At 40.0% G+C, this 13,245-nt stretch overlaps 1 long non-coding RNA gene across 13 annotated transcripts in view; it reads left to right on the top strand.

Annotated features, from left to right (window-relative positions):
- The window catches only part of LOC107033755 (uncharacterized), an 82,528-nt gene that overhangs the window by 51,199 nt on the left and 18,084 nt on the right, over window positions 1-13,245 (top strand). For 12 of the 13 annotated variants that reach the window (XR_012076434.1, XR_012076436.1, XR_012076439.1 and 9 more), the window contains one exon: window positions 7,985-8,073. The exons of the other annotated variant lie outside the window; for it this stretch is intronic. This is a non-coding gene — a long non-coding RNA (uncharacterized lncRNA). The remainder of the gene's footprint in view (window positions 1-7,984; window positions 8,074-13,245) is intronic. 13 annotated transcript variants of the gene reach the window in all.

Below are 13,245 nucleotides of genomic sequence, written 5' to 3'. Positions count from 1 at the left end.
CATTTCATGTTTTCACAGGAAATATATATGTGTGTTTATTATGTGCCTGGATCACAGGAATCCATAGGCTGGAGCGTGTATCCAAAACGGAGCAATCTCAAGTCCTGTTCCCTCCATTAAGTCTTCCTAGGTGGTCCCGGTACCCTGGGGCCTCTCCCTTCTTGTAGACCTATTGCCCAATTATTTAGCGTTTGATTCAAGACTTACTTTATTATCCTCGTATCTCCTGATCTGGTTTGCATCCTTCTTTAGAGCAAAGAATATGCCTTATGTTTGTTTCTCTAGTATCCACTTCAGCGACTGATTAACGTACTCTTTGATGCGTAGGACATTGGTAAAACACTGCTAACTGGTAGACAGATGGCCCTTTAGCTTCTGTGTTTTCAGCGACAGGGCTGTCTGAACAGCCACACAAAGATGGTTAATTCTAAAGGTGACTGGCTGGAGCATTTTGATACACCACTGGGATAAGTCCTGGTGTGCAGTCACCCCAGACCGCCTTTTGAATCTTCTCTCACAGTAAAAAAGGGCAGACTCACCACTGGTGCAGAACCAGCATTTCTATAAATAAGGCCTGCGGTGGCCCCATCAGACCTTTCAATCCTGACTGGAGAGCTTGCAGTGTTTACTAAACTCCTGAGATCACTACAGTCTGAAGTAATCACCCATGCCTCATTAATCTCCAGTGTTTGAAGTAATCACTAAGGTGCAATAAATCTCTAGTCTCTGAAGGTTTAAACCACACAGATGTGTTGTTTCAGATGAATAATGACAGATGTGATTTTGCCACTCAGCCATTCAGTGCACACCTAGGGGATAGCTACCATTCCCATGTTCATGGCACTGCACTGGGCTCTTGCCCTGTGAACCACACTTCTGTGTCCTAACCGTGGTATGACAGTGAAAAATGAACTGTCTCACACAAAAACATATGGTGGACTGGTCGGGCTAGGAAGGCAAATTAAGGGATTATTTTAGTGCTTAAATAGATTAAGGAAACTTTTCCCATTAGTTTGAAGGTAAAGACTTAAGAGATTTTTCCCTTCCTTCCTCCCATAAATGTTTATAAAGAACCTATAATGTATCAGATACCATACTTGAAACTAGAGCTATGATGATAAAAAAGGGACATGAGAGGTACAAATTTCTAGTTATAAAATAAATGTCAGGGGAACGTAATGTACAGCATGGTGACTGTAGTTAATAATACTGTATTGCATACCTGAAAGTTGCTTAAAGAGTAAATTTTAAAAGTTCTCATCACAATATAAAATGTTTGTAATTATGTATGTTGATGAATGTAAACTAGACTTACTGTGGTGATCATTTTGTAATGTATATAAATATTGAATCATGACATTGTACACCTGCAACCAATATAATGTTATTTATCAATTATACCTCAATTAAAAAAAAGAGATACAATTTTTGCCCACATGGAGCATAAATACCTCGCGCGTAGTAGGCAGAGTCATCTAGAGCTTTACATTTTATCATCCTTTACTGAATACTGATTTTTATGCCCACCGTTAATATGGATAAGATATGTTGAGTGAATTATATACATCCATTATTTAAAGTGTCTTTTATTTAGATGGTAATGATGTGTGTTTAGAACATTGAATTTGGAGTTAAAAGACTTGGGTTCTGCTCTGCCTTGTAGTAGATTTGTGAGCTGAGAAAAATTGTTTCCTTCTTTGTGCCTCAGTTTCCTCGTCTGTAACATTGAGAAAGTGGCAAACTCGTAATCTCTGGGGGTTTGAGGGAGCATCTAAGATGACTCTCTATGCCTTTGCACATTCCTTTCTCACTCCCTGTGTTGTCTTCCCCATCTCCCCATCACTTCTGCTCAATAAGTTCCTACTATCTTTGAGATCCTGGGACTCAAGTAAACATCACTTCATGTAGGAAGTCTTCCTCTTTCTATCCCTGATGCTGAGCTCTCTCTTCCCTGCCATCATTGTACCCATTGAGGGTTTTATTTTGCAATGACCACATGACATCATCACATAGAAGGGCAGAACCTTGTCTTATGCCCATGTTCTGGACCTAGCATAGTGCCTGGCCCATAATCAGTGCTTTAAATTCTCCTGAATAAATGAATAAAAAGTATTGAGAAAATGCTTCATAAATTCCAAAGTATTAAACAAAAGTAAGATATTATTATCATCATTATGCTTGCCATTCAAGTGGGACTGAATTCATTTTTACAAAGTATAAAATTTATTTTGGCCTGATTCTACCATTTAACTCTGGCGAGCATTTATACTGCTCGCTGACACATCCCTTCTCTCCTTCTGGCTAGACAGGAAAGTTACACTTTCCTGCCTGCCCTCAATCTCCCCGTAACATAGGAATAAACACGTGACTTGCTTTAGCCAGTGAAATGTGTGACCTGCGTCACTTGCACGCAGAAGTATTTCGTTGCCAGTGCTTGACTGCCCCGGTCTCCCATCCCCACGTCCTGTCATGGAAGTACCTGTTGGCATGGAGGTGCTGTGAGACTGAAGCAGCCCAGCATTGGCACCATGCATCCTGGGGAGAACACCTGTCTGCAGAGCCACCCAGGCCAAAAGAAGACTTGAATCACTGAGCAATAAACATGTGTTCTATTAATCCTCGGAGGTTTTGCTATTTTGTATTATCATGGCATAATATAACTTTTCCTGCCTGATAAAGTCATCAACTCGTTTGTGGGGGAAAAAATATAGCAATTTACTGGGAATACAAACATGGTAATAATCATGAAGCATGAAGGAAAAAACTTGTCCGAAAAGTATACATCTGAGAGTCAAACCATAACACAAAGAATCTGGTTTACGTGATAAGGGCATTAAACCTCTCTTACCTTGAGTCTCCTTCTTAAAATCTAGAGGAACTTCTCTTGTACTCAGTGCTAAAGCAGGGACCAAATCCCATACTTACATCAGAGGGAAATTATATGCATCAGAAATATTTTTTGAAACAAGGCATTTGGCATAACTTGTTTTAAATAAATGTGAATGGTAGTAATTGCCTCATGATTTTCTGCTCCACGAGTGCAAAATAGGGAAACACTCTTTTATGAATTTAGTTGTTTCAGTTTTTGTTTTACTGTGAAATATACACACACACACAAAGTACATGAAACATAAATTTACAGTTTAACAAGAAAAACCTATAAAGTGAAACTGATCCAGCCACAGCTCAGGCCAAGAGACAGAACATTGCCAAGACTAGAAGCTCCCCTCTGCCTGGAGGAAAGCACTGGCCTGGCTTTTAGGACAATCGTTTTCTTATTTTTCCTTGTAGTTTTACCACTGTGCTTATTTTAAACTTTTGTACATCACATGTATTGTGGTGTAATTTCTGTATTAAAAAATGCTCCATTTAAAGAATACGGTTTAGTGAGTTTTGGAAATGTATGGACCTATGTTACCACCACTTCCATCAAGATACAGAATTTACATTTACTCAAAAAAAGTTTCCTTGTGTCTGTCTGCCATAAATCCCAACCCCAGACTGCCACAGATCTGCTTTCTGTCTCTGTAGGTTAGTTTTGCCTCCAGTAGACTTTTATTTAAGTGCAACCATATAGTATATATTGGCTTCTTTCCTTAGCATAATCTATATCTGATTTTTAATATATATAGACAGAACTATAATGTGTGTTATGATTGTTTTGTGTCTTGCTTTTTTGTTCAACACGAAGTTTGTAAAATTCATCCGTAAACTTGCATGTACCTATAATTCATTCATTTTTATTGCTGTATGTAAACCACTGAATGACTATAGTGTAACTTACTTATGCTTTCTGTTATTAATAGATAGCTGTGCTGTTCTACAGTTCCGCTGCTGTCATGTATTGATTTTGTAAGGTGATTTTTATATCCAGCTAGTTCGCTAATCCTGTTTTTTAAGTATTATTGATTTACGGTGTTGTGTTAGTTTCCAATATACAGCTGAGTGATTCATTTATATGTTTATATCTATATATATTCATTTTCATATTCTTTTTCAGTATAGGTTATTACAAGATATTTCATATAGTTCCCTGTGCCCTACAGTAGGAATCCATTGTTGATCTATTTTATATATAGCAGTTTGTATCTGCAAATCTCAAACTCCTCATTTATCCCTCCCCACCTCTCTCCCACGCTGGTAACCATACGTTTGTTCTCTATGTCTGTGAGTGTGTTTCTGCCCTGTAAATAAGTTCATATTTTTAGATTCCACATATAAGTGATACTGTATGGTATTTGTCTTTCTCTTTCTGACTTATTTCACTTAGTATGATAATCTTAAGGTCCATCCATGTTGGCTAATTCTTGATATTTACTGGATGCAGTGTCCTAGGCTGTCAGGAAGTTTCTTAATAAAAATATTTCTCTCACTTTCTGTCATCCATCAGACATCACAATTTGCCTTTTTAAAAATACTGAATGTTGAGATACATAAAACAAAAGTCACATAAACACGTGATTTCACATACATATATCCCTAGTATTTGAATACGACTACAGCTTTATGCTATGTAAACAGTGTAGCCCCTTAAGGCCCAAACATAAGAGGAAGTTTGACAGAGAGAAGTAGGGTTAGAAAGAGACAGCAATCTTATCTGCTCACTGTTAAAATATCTTACTTTTGCAAATGGTATAGAAACATACGATCACGTTGTCAAAGGATGGAACCACCATTCAATATCGGAAAGAAAGCCATACACACACACACACACACACACACACACACACACACGCACGCACACAGAGCTGAAACTTTTTGCTTACTTTGATCAGGCACAGCCTCTCCGAGTGGAGCCGACTGATCTACACAGGGCTTTGGTAAGGGAGCAGTTCTGGTCTTGGTGACTTTCAGGGGGGAAGGGGGTTGACATCATCTGTAGAAGTGGTTACCAGGTGAGACTCTTGTTGGTTGATTGACATTCAGAGGCATGTTCACTGGAGTGAATCTCTGACTGGCTGACTTTCAAGAGGGAGTGGCTGACACCGATGGCTTACTTTCCCTGAGGCAAGTGTCCTTGATCTGTTAAACAGGAGTGTAAAACCAGTTCTGATGGCTTCTTCCTACTAAGGCTACAGAACACCAGTTTTTACGTAAGAGCACTGGATATGTTTCAGTTGAGACTAAAGATCCTCAATTTGAAACATATCCAAGGTCCTCCAGGCGCCTTAGAAGAGGTTGGTATTAATGAGGGGCCCGAATGCGCAAGTTGCACTGACTTCATGGTAAACCCACCTTTGAGGACAGGATCACGACTATTTCACCTCCACCCAAAAGTGTGATCCTTCCGGTCCCTGCTTACGCGTTGAGAGTATTATCCTCCAGATTCCCCGCCTCGGGTAGGAGACATGGAATCATACCTCCACTGGAATGCAGGGCTGTCAAAAGCAAGGACCATTTATAAAGTTTTGTTTTTTCTGGATGGATGAAAGTAATCAGGGCAAAAGTGGCTTGACGTTGTCCCTGAGTTTTCACTTCCCTTAGATTTTGACTTAGTGGACCTTTGTTATGCGTGATTACTCCTTTATGTCTGTACAAGCTATTTTTAATCTAGCATTTAAAATTCAAAGAGGAATGAGATATAGCACTCTCTCCTTATCCGCAAAGGATAGGTTCCAAGAGCCCCAGTGAATGCTGTGAAACTGTGGGTAGTAAGTACTGAACCCTGTGTATACCATGTTTTTTCCTGTACGTACATACCTGTGATAAAGTTTAATTTACAGATTAGGTACAGTAAGAAATTAACAATAAGTAATAATAAAATAGAACAATTATAACAATATACTACATAAAAGTTATGTGAATATGGTCTCTCTCTCTCTCTCAATAGCTTATTGTATAAATTTAATGCCTTTTCCATCTTAACTAAGCACTTACTATGCACTGCGGCCATAACTTTTGCAGTTTGAGTTGCAGTAGTAAAACTAACATGAATTTTTTTCCTTCTTCACAATTTCACAAATAGAAGATTTGTTCTTGCAGTAGATCTTGTCAACCTTAGTACAAAGTTTTTTTCTTGCTTTAGTACATCAAGAACTTTCACCTTTTCACTTAAAGGAAAGACTTTATGGCTTCTCTTTGGCATATGTGAATTGCCAGCATCACTACTTTTACACTTTATTAAGTAAAGGTCATTATTAGGTAAAATAAGGGATTCTTGAACACAAACACTGGAATAACTTGATAGTCAGGCTAACAACCAAGATGGCTAGTAAGTGATGAGGGGCGGAACACACTGGACAAAGGGATTATTCACATCCCAGGCGGAACTGAGAAGGACAGCACAAGATTTCATCATGCTATTCTGAACAACATGCAATTTAAAACTTAGGAATTTTCTATTTCTGGAATTTTCCACTTAACATTTTCAGACCGTGGTTGACCGTGGGTAACTGAAACCCCTGAAACTGAAACTGCACGTTAGGGGGGTCTACTGTACCACTTCAGACCAATTAGAATGTCAAAAAATAATAATAGTAACAAGTTGGCAAGGGTGTGAAGAAATCGGAACCCTTGGACACCTGATAGTAATGTAAAATGGTGTAGCTATTATGGAAAACAGTATGGTGGTTCCTGAAAAAAATTAAAAATAGAATTACTATATGGTCCAGCAATTCTACTGCTGGGTATATGTCCAAAAGAATTGAAAGCAGGGTTTTGAAGAGATAGTTGCATTTCTTCATGTGCCTATTTTGTTCTTTTCCTTCAGTATTGTGTTGGCTATTCTGGATCTCCTGCCTCTCCGTACAAATTTTAGTCTCTTCAATAAATCATGCTAGAACAACTGGAAATGTACACGCAAAAAAAAAAAAAGAATCTAGACACAGATGTTATATCCTTCAAAAAATTTAACTCAAAATGGATCATAGATAAACCTAAATGTAAAATGCAAAAATATAAGGCTCCTAGAAATTAACGTAAGAGAAAACCTAGATAATCTTGTATATGCTGGTATCTTTTATATACAACACCAAAACATAATCAATGGAAGAAATAATTGATAAACTGGACTTAGTTAAAATTAAAAAATTCTGTTCTGTGAAAGACAATAGCCAGAGAATTAGAAGACAAGCCACAGGAGGGAGAAAATATTTGCAAAAGACACATCTGATAAAGGACTGTTATCCGAAATATACAAACCAAAAAAAAAAAAAAAAAACCTTAAAACTCAACAATAAAAAAAAACAAACAACCCAATTTAAAAATGGGCCAAACACCTCAACAGACGACACCTCACTGAAGAAGATATACAGATGACAAATAAGCATATGAAAGGATACTCCACATATGTCATCAGGAAAATGCAAATCGAAATGAGATACCACTATACACCTCTTAGAATGGCTGCAGTCTGGAGCACCGACAACACCAAATGCTGGCAAAGATGTGGAGCAAAAGGAATTCTCATTCATTGCTGGTGGGAATGCAAAATGGTGCAGCCACTTTGGCAGATGGGAGGTTTCTTACAAAACTAAACATACTCTTACCATACAGTCCAGCAATTATGCTCCTTGGTATTTACCTAAAGAAGATGAAAACTTATGTCCGCACCAAACCCTGCACATTGATATTTATAGAAGCCTTAACCATAATTGCCCAAACTGGAAAGCAGCCAAGATGTCCTTCAGTAGGTGAATGGATAAAGTGTGGTGCCTCCAGACATTGGAATATTACTCAGTGCTAAGAAATATATGAGCTATCAAGCCCTGAGAAGACATGGAGGAATCTTAAATGCATATTGCTAAGTGCAAGAAGCCAATCTGAGAAGGCTACATACTGTATTATTCCAACTATATAACGTTCTGGAAAAGGCAAAACTATAGAGACAATAAAAAGATCAGTGGTTGCCCGGGATGGGGGCAGGGGTGGGGAATGAGGGAAACAAGATGAATAGGCAGAGCACAGACCTTTTTTAGGGCAGTGAAGATACTCTATATGATATAATGATGGATATATGTCATTATACATTTGTTCAAACCCACAGAATATACAACTGAATCCTAAGGTAAACTGTGGACTTCGGAGGATTCTGATGTGTCGGAGGTTCATCCTTGGTGAAAAATGTACCACATGGTGAGTGATGTTGATAAAGGGAGAGGCTATGCATGTGTGTGGGCAACTCTAAGAGTTAGGAATTATTAGCCCCATTTTGCAAAGGATGACCTTGAATCTCAGATCTAGCTGACCTAGGATTACACAGCTGCTAAGTAAGTGGTAGAGCTGAAAGCAAAAACCAAGTTTGTTACTCCAAAGCCCGTGTCCTCTAGACACACGGGTCCCCAGAATGGTTCTGTGGATCAAGCTGCCTCAAGACAGAGTTTCACCATGGATGAATAAAGGCAATGCAATAATTTTTCTATTTAAAAAAAACTTTTTACATTAATAGGGTGTTCCAAATACTGTAATTTTTCCCCTTGTACGTTTTAGAATTAAAATAATTTTTTCTTCTCTTATGAATCGATGGGGATAGTAGATGGTAGTTATCACTCTTTTTTAGGATCCCAGTATCTAAACCCTATTCCTATATTTGGAAATTTCTGTGCTGTATAAATCTTGAAACCCTTCTCTCCAGCCCTGGACGCTCACTCTCTCATCTTTCTTGCAGTGAGAACAAAAGCCCCTGTGCTGTGCTCCGCTAATTATAAGTTCACACCAGTCTTTGAACTGGAAGTGGCATTATAAAGCAAGGGCTGCCCAGCATCCATTCGGGGGAGGAGTGGTGGAGGCTGCAATGACTATATCTAGTTCCCAGGGCCATGGGTCCATTCGTGGAGCCATCCAGCAGCAGCATTGGTGATGTTAGCGGTTGACCTGTGGCATCTACCGCTTAACGACACTGGCCATGGCTGTGGGGTCTTCATCATATCAAAGATTTGGACAGTGTTCTTGATAGCTTGGCCCTAAGTTTCCAGCCCTCCTGGTGATTCTGTGAGCCACACAAAACTCTTATCATAAGTTCTTTCCTACTTAAATCTGACAGAATTAGTTTCTATTGCTTGCAGCTAAGAACCCTCGCTGTGAGAGTAGTTATTTGATTTTCATTTGTTTTAATATTCATTCTTGACAAGCTAAAAGGTGTCAACATTAATCAGTTCCCTCAATTTTGGAAAAAGAAGAAATACTTGTTTATAGAATAAAAAATATTTAGGAACCACTGTTATATACTATAATGCCCTAAGTTGTGCATTCAAAACTCTAGCTAGTGAATGATGAAAATGACTTAAACCAAATTGATATTATTTTGGACTAGTATAGTGAACATAACTTGGGATAACCATGTGGTGTATATTATTTAGTTGTTAATATGGCCAAAGTAACCAGGCTGACTCTCGCAACAAGTCTGTCTTCTTATCAAACAAACCAGATTGACTATGTGTCTACATAATTGCTTTCTCACCTGCCGTGAACTGTTTGATTCAGTTAACAATATAGATCAGCTCCTCTTTTTTTTAATGGTTAAAACAGCATGCAATTAATTAACTAATTACTGTATTGATTAATTATATTTACTTACCGAGTAGAGCTATAGGTTTTCCCCAAGCCAGAAGCCTGGCATGCACAAAAGACATGAAGCTTACGATCTCAATTATAAGCCATTCTTTCCATCTCCCGTGCAGCCACCATCAGTGGCCAACCACCATGACTTCTTGTCTGGGCTTTTGTAATTGCTCCCTAGCTAGTCTCTTTTTTTCTACTCTTGCTCTTCTGCAATCCATTTTCCATTGAAGAACTAGGGCATTCTTTTAAAACATTGATTGGATCATATTATTGCTCTGCTATAAATCCTTCAAAAATTTTTTCAGTATCCTTAGCTTTAAATCCAAAGTTCTCAACACAACCTGGAAGGACCCATGTGATCTGCTTATATTTATAATCTTATCTCACTCCTGCCACTTGTCCCCACGATGTCCCAAACGTACTGTCCTCTCAGTTCCTCAAGTGCTTTCATCTCTTTCGTGACTCAAGGCCTTTAAACATATGATTTCTTCTACCTGAAATGTTTCTCTGCCTCCTGTTCACCTGGCTGACCCCTCCTTAGACCTCACCGTTTTAGATTTCACTTTCTCGGGGACATCTTCTTTGACCACTTAATTTAAGACAGACCACTGATTCACTCTCTCAGTACATCTGAAAGTTTTCTTTCTTAGATCTTGTTGCAGTCTGTAATTCTGTATTTACATGTTTGTTTACTTATTTCATGTCTGTCTCCTCCACAGTAGTCTGTAAGCTTTAAGAAGACAGGGCCCATGCCTGTCTTGTTTACTACCTGGCATTCAGCAAAGCACCTTGTATGGGCTCCCTAAACATTTGTTGAATGAATGAATGAATTAGCAGACTTATACAGTATACAAAGAATCCAAGGCTTATACAATTCCATGTAAAAAAATGTTGTTTGGAACAGGAAGTGCTGGAAATTGTAGGAAAGGAGGGAATTCAAAGGATCCTGGAAAGCTAAGGAAAGACTCCTGGGGGAGCAGGTGCTTCAGGGGGACCTAAAAGGGTAGGTAGGATGTAAACAGGCTCTGAAGAGACCTATGGGGAGAAGCTTCATTGCTCAAGAAAAGGGAGGAACCAGGAGAAAGGTGGTCATTTAGCAAGAAGACAGTGAGGGGGTCACACCTGGGTGTCACCTGGATCTGGAGCTCACTCCTGGATGCCCATAAGTGGTGGGCTTCCAAATATACAGTGAGGCCATGAAACAATTTCTTATTAATCTTATCTCTTAAATAAATACATTCATGCAGGGAAACTATGCAGGATCTAGGCCACCAGGCGTGTGGTGTGGGCACTGTGGCAGGTACTGCAGGCTGGCTCCCTCGTCTCCATGCCAACCCTTGACGGGGTGTGCTTACCCCATGCCGGAGCCAAGAAGGCGTAGACTGCATGCCCAGACTCCCTTCGGCTTATTCTAGATGCCATCAGGCAGGTAGCCGTGCGCCAGACCTGCTGCTTTTTGAAAGTGCAGTCATCAAAGTACTTGCTTTTTTTTGAAGCAGTGGTAGCAAAGGTCCCAGAGTCTGATCACTAGCTTCCTGGATATTGAAAGACATGGCCCCACCAAAAAAACAGAAAAAACAGAAAAAAGACATGGCATGGAGTATCACTTTTGCTCACGTAGATCATGGCCAACGTAAAGTGGTTCCAGGGTGAGAACTCCTAGAGAGTATCTGGTTTGGGGCTCTCTCTGAACAAATACAAGGTTCAAAAGTCATTTTAGAATGCAAAGACAGAGTCAATTCAATAATTTTAAATGCTCCGTAAGCTTGATTTAAATTTAAAATCAACAAAACCAGGTCCTGCTGTAGGTTGGCTACTTGCAGGAGGTTCGAGGGTATGGTCCTTCTTTCTTTCCTCGGTCTTCTTTGTCCAGCTTGTTTGCCAGCTTATGATCCCTTGGGGAGTAGAGACAGGAGAGACTGGAAAGGGAGGGGAAAGGAGAGTTCTCATCTGACCGATCTTTGTAATATGGCTTTGCATTTTCTGGGTCTGGCAGATGTTTAAAGGTTACTCACTTTTGGAGTTTCTTTATAAGACCTTGATATCATGGTAGTGTTTCACCTGCAGTTTCTGAGCTGGGCAAACACATGCTCTTCCTGCAAGTCCTTCCTCTGCCAGCTCTAGGGAATGGGTGATCCCGCTCAGCTTCCTTTCTGTTGAGATTTCATTTTTCCTCCAATGACCCTAATGGAAGGAATCTAAGGTGGTTCTCCCACTGGCTCTCACGTTCACCCATGTAGCCCACATCCCAGTCACAGGAAATATTCACACGTTCCTTGTCCGCAAAACTCTGTGACTGCAGGTCCCTCATGGTAGAGCAGCAGCCCTCCTTCACTCTGCCACCACAGCAGCTTGCCAGCCCATCTCCCGCCTCTGGGTTTCCAGCAGGGAGTCAAGCCACATCCGTGCTGATTCTCTGACTGCCGGGGAAACAGGAAGCTACCCAAACGATTCCCTTGCAGTCCCTCTTACCCAGCTTGTGTTAGGTGTCGACTGGAAAAAACACACACAACCTGAAAGTTGCAAGTTATGTTTTATCCTGAGACCTTACTGAGAACTATATCCCAGGAGACAGGATCTCAGATAGCTCTGAGGAACTGTTCCAAACAGGTAAGGGAGAAGCCAGGAAACACAGGAGGTTTTGCTGGGGGGAAAAAAAACACAACTGAAACATACTGTCGAACATCAAAAGATTTCTGCTAATCACAAAGAAAACCCTGACATCTCAAGTTAATAATTTTAGTGCTTTTCTACGTATGGGAAGATAAAAGAGTCTGGGCTTGTTGAAATTATTCCTTTGACATGCATCTTAACTGTCTACGGCCAATATCCTGTTTTTCTCCATCCTGAATTCCCCCCAGCGTGCACCAAGTAGTGGGGTAGGGGAGGCTGCCGTGGCTGATGGCTGGATGGCTGCAACATCTTTTGTTTAGAAATGGTAGGTGACCTTGTCCACACAGAAATAGCCACCCTTCGCCCTTAGGATGGGGGCTTGAGACGCACAGCCCATCAGCAAATCCTCTCTCAGTCTCATCTCTCTACCATTTTAAGTCCTTAATAGGAGTGACTCATCTAATCAGCTCCCTGCTATCTCTGCCATCTACTTTGAAATTTCTGCAGAGTAATTGGTTTTGCAACTCACTGATCATATTTTTGCTTTTGCATTTTGAACATCTTTTTGCACCAGCATTCACCTCTCCCCACCTCTGACTTCTGCCTTCCCAAGAGAACATTGCATTTTGGGGGTTTTCATCCCATTTCTAGCTCCTTGCATGGATCCTGACAAGTATAATCCGATCATAGAACCTTCCATCCCTCTTACAGTGATTAGATCAGAAACCGTGGTTTAAACTAATCACGAAACTATTCTCCTGGTCTGTTATTGTCTCGGGTTGAGCACATGTCCTAAATTAGAACAGTTATATCAAACGGCAAGAAGTTTTGTCTCTATTTCACCTGCTTGGTATGAGAAAGGAGGTGTGTTGTAATAGTTGCTACTAGCAGCCTTCTTGTGGTCATGTGGAGAAACATCCTGACGACAATGCCAAGCCATAGAGGGGGCCAAAGCTGAGACCTGGAATCCTTTTCATGGTATGGCTGCGATCGCTCTACCTTTAGACTGCTTATTGTGAGAGAAAATAAATGTCCTTATTATTTTAGCCAATTTTAGTTAGAGTTTCTGTTTTTAATGTGCAAAAGCTAATGATCTTTCATAGATTCCTATGTTGGGTTATGAGTTCTGAATGA

This window comes from Vicugna pacos, chromosome 10, assembly GCF_048564905.1.
Source record: "Vicugna pacos chromosome 10, VicPac4, whole genome shotgun sequence".
Lineage (NCBI taxonomy): Eukaryota > Metazoa > Chordata > Mammalia > Artiodactyla > Camelidae > Vicugna > Vicugna pacos.
This window is presented reverse-complemented; position numbering and strand designations above follow the sequence as displayed.